Here is a 4229-nt window from a genome sequence, read left to right as displayed (position 1 = left end):
GGACAGAAGGAAAGGAAGCCAGCGGAGGCCCCACGGCCTCGCTCTTCTGGGACAGACACAGCCACGCGCACCCGCCACCGCCCTCGGGAGCAGCCAGCAGGCACGGGGCTCGGCGTGCGGGCAACACGCCGGAGGAGCAAACGGGGCGCCCTCCAGAGATGGGGGGGGGGGGGGCAAGCTGCACCGGGCCGCACCGGCTCACAGGGCACCTCTGCCTCCCCGAAATGTGGGGCTTGCATTTTCCCTCAAGCTGCACCGAGTTACATCTCCATCACGGGGCGCCCCTCTGGAGCCAGGAGGAAGCCGTGCTGGGGCACCGGCTTGCCCTCCTGCCCCCATGCCGGGCTCCATAGCATACGACTGGCCAGTCACCGCCGCTGGCTTTTCCCTTAGATGCCGTGCCCCCGCGGGCTGCGGCTTTGGCCATGGGGGGGAACCCCCGTGAAGAGGGTCCAGTGCTGGGAACTCTCTCTGCCCCTTACCGGGCTCTCTCTCGCCGTGCCTGGACGGGCTTGCTTTCCATTCTTGGTGGGACCGACGCCGGCACCACGTCTCCCCGGCTTTCTCTGCCCCCGTGCCCCACCGGGCAAACTTCGCTTCGGGGGTTCCACACTTCGGCAGTGGCCGGCGCCAGCCACTCGTCAACTTTTTTTCTTTTCCCCGCTTTCGTTGCCGAGCCCGGGCTGGGCTCCGGCTCACGGACGAGCGAAACCCATCCAACACCGCTGAGGGTGCGCCAGCGGCCGCTCCAAACCGCCGCGCCTTTGTTCGGCCCCGCGGGTCCCCTCTCTGACCCGGGCGAAAGCCACCGAGAAGCCAGACGGACCCCTGCCCAGCCGCCTGGCGGGTGGCTTGGAGCAGCCGCTCGGCAGCGCTGCCCTGGGAGTGCTCGGCGTCGCTTGTTCCCTCATATACGGAACTGGAGGGCCGTCAGCTCCGCGAGCGCACAACCAGCCGACCTCCGCCCAGCGGCAGGTCGCAGAAATCACGCCGGCTTGTACGATGACGTAGGCGGAGGCAGAGCGCAACAGCGACCCCTTGGCGACAAGCGCGATCTCCGCGGAGAGCACGTCTACTCGCCGAGGGAGAGCACGTCTACTCGCCGAGGGAGAGCACGTCTACTCGCCGAGGGAGAGCACGTCTACTCGCCGAGGGAGAGCACGTCTACTCGCCGAGGGAGAGCACGTCTACTCGCCCAGGGAGAGCACGTCTACTCGCCCAGGGAGAGCACGTCTACTCGCCGAGGGAGAGCACGTCTACTCGCCCAGGGAGAGCACGTCTACTCGCCCAGGGAGAGCACGTCTACTCGCCCAGGGAGAGCACGTCTACTCGCCGAGGGAGAGCACGTCTACTCGCCGAGGGAGAGCACGTCTACTCGCCGAGGGAGAGCACGTCTACTCGCCGAGGGAGAGCACGTCTACCTCCCGCCTGAGGGAGAGCACGGGGGGGGGGGGACAAAGACAGGCGGCAGCAGCTTCGGTGAACGTCACCCGGGAGGCGACCGGGGCTGTCCCGGGGCAGTCCCGGGAAGCCGGCGTCCGACACAGGGAACCGTCAGCTGCCGGACCGGGGCGAATCCCCGCGGCCACGGCAGGGGTGGGGGCTCGAAGACAGCCGGCAGCCGCTTCGGTGAACGTCACCCGGGAGGAGACTGGGGCCCTCCCGGGACCGTCCCGGGAAGACGACGTTCGGCACGAGATCCCGGCCGCGGCCGGACCGGCTCGAAGCCTCGCGGTCCCGGCAGCAGCCGGAGCCGCTCGCCGCCTCGGGCTCCCGGCCCCCTACAGATCCGGCGACTCGTTCGCGGGCGGCGGGGGGAGGCAGTGGAGGGGGTGCGGGGAGAAGCGGCAGCGGAGGCGGAGGGGGGGAGGCTCGAAGACAGCCGGCAGCCGCTTCGGTGAACGTCACCCAGGAGGCGATCGGGGCCGTCCCGGGGCCGTCCCGGGATGCCGGCTTCCGGCACGGGGTCCCGGCCGCGGCCGGACCGGCTCGTATCCCCGCGGCTCCGGCAGGGGGGGGGGGGGCTCGAAGACAGCCGGCAGTCGCCTCGGTGAACGTCACCCGGCCGGCGACCGCGGCCGTTCCGGGGCCGTCCCGGGAAGCCTGCGACAGGCACGGGGTCCCAGCCGCGGCCGGACCGACTCGAAGCCCCGCGGCCCCGGCACGGGGGAGGCCCAAAGACTGGCGGCAGCCGCTTCGCTGAACGTCACCCGGCCGGCGACCGGGGCCGTCCCGGGGCCGTCCCGGGATGCCGGCATCCGGCACGGGGTCCCGGCCTCGGCCGGACCCGCACTGGGTGCCGCCGCCTCGGGCTCTCGGGACGGTATGGATCCGCCGACTCGTTCGCCGGCGGCGGGGGGAGGCAGTGGAGGGGGTGCGGGGAGAAGCGGCAGCGGAGGCGGAGGGGGGGGGGGGCTCGAAGACAGCCGGCAGCCGCTTCGGTGAACGTCACCCGGCCGGCGACCGGGGCCGTCCCGGGGCTGTCCGGGGATGCCGGCTTCCGGCACGGGGTCCCGGCCGCGGCCGGAGCGGCTCGAATCCCCGCGGTCCCGGCAGCAGCCGGAGCCGCTCGCCGTTCGGGCTCCCGGCACCCTACAGATCCGGCGACTCGTTCGCGGGCGGCGGGGGGAGGCAGTGGAGGGGGTGCGGGCAGAAGCGGCCGCGGAGGCGGAGGGGGGGGGGGCTCGAAGACAGCCGTCAGCCGCTTCGGTGAACGTCACCCGGGAGGCGACCGGGACCGGCCCGGGAAGCCATCGTCCGGCCCCGGATCCCGGCCGCGGCCGGACCGGCTCGAAGCCCCGCGGCCCCGGCACGGGGGAGGCTCGAAGACTGGCGGCAGCCGCTTCGCTGAACGTCACCCGGCCGGCGACCGGGGCCGTCCCGGGGCCGTCCCGGGATGCCGGCTTCCGCCACGGGGTCCCGGCCGCGGCCGGACCGGCTCGAATCCCCGCGGTCCCGGCAGCAGCCGGAGCCGCTCGCCGTTCGGGCTCCCGGCACCCTACGGATCCGGCGACTCGTTCGCGGGCGGCGGGGGGAGGCAGTGGAGGGGGTGCGGGCAGAAGCGGCAGCGGAGGCGGAGGCGGGGGGGGCTCGAAGACAGCCGGCAGCCGCTTCGGTGAACGTCCCCCGGCCGGCGACCGGGGCCGTCCCGGGGCTGTCCGGGGATGCCGGCTTCCGGCACGGGGTCCCGGCCGCGGCCGGACCGGCTCGAATCCCCGCGGTCCCGGCAGCAGCCGGAGCCGCTCGCCGTTCGGGCTCCCGGCACCCTACAGATCCGGCGACTCGTTCGCGGGCGGCGGGGGGAGGCAGTGGAGGGGGTGCGGGCAGAAGCGGCCGCGGAGGCGGAGGGGGGGGGGGGCTCGAAGACAGCCGGCAGCCGCTTCGGTGAACGTCACCCGGCCGGCGACCGGGGCCGTCCCGGGGCTGTCCGGGGATGCCGGCTTCCGGCACGGGGTCCCGGCCGCGGCCGGACCGGCTCGAATCCCCGCGGTCCCGGCAGCAGCCGGAGCCGCTCGCCGTTCGGGCTCCCGGCACCCTACAGATCCGGCGACTCGTTCGCGGGCGGCGGGGGGAGGCAGTGGAGGGGGTGCGGGCAGAAGCGGCCGCGGAGGCGGAGGGGGGGGGGGGCTCGAAGACAGCCGTCAGCCGCTTCGGTGAACGTCACCCGGGAGGCGACCGGGACCGGCCCGGGAAGCCATCGTCCGGCCCCGGATCCCGGCCGCGGCCGGACCGGCTCGAAGTCCCGCGGCCCCGGCACGGGGGAGGCCCAAAGACTGGCGGCAGCCGCTTCGCTGAACGTCACCCGGCCGGCGACCGGGGCCGTCCCGGGGCCGTCCCGGGATGCCGGCTTCCGGCACGGGGTCCCGGCCGCGGCCGGACCGGCTCGAATCCCCGCGGTCCCGGCAGCAGCCGGAGCCGCTCGCCCTTCGGGCTCCCGGCACCCTACGGATCCGCCGACTCGTTCGCCGGCGGCGGGGGGAGGCAGTGGAGGGGGTGCGGGCAGAAGCGGCAGCGGAGGCTGAGGGGGGGGGGCTCGAAGACAGCCGTCAGCCGCTTCGGTGAACGTCACCCGGCCGGCGACCGGGGCCGTCCCGGGGCTCTCCGGGGATGCCGGCTTCCGGCACGGGGTCCCGGCCGCGGCCGGAGCGGCTCGAATCCCCGCGGTCCCGGCAGCAGCCGGAGCCGCTCGCCCTTCGGGCTCCCGGCACCCTACAGATCCGGCGACTCGT

This window comes from Melanerpes formicivorus, unplaced genomic scaffold, assembly GCF_026170545.1.
Source record: "Melanerpes formicivorus ecotype bairdi unplaced genomic scaffold, bMelFor1.0.p_v2 SCAF_217, whole genome shotgun sequence".
NCBI lineage: Eukaryota > Metazoa > Chordata > Aves > Piciformes > Picidae > Melanerpes > Melanerpes formicivorus.
The sequence above is the reverse complement of the archived record's forward strand: the minus strand, read 5'-3'. Positions refer to the sequence as shown.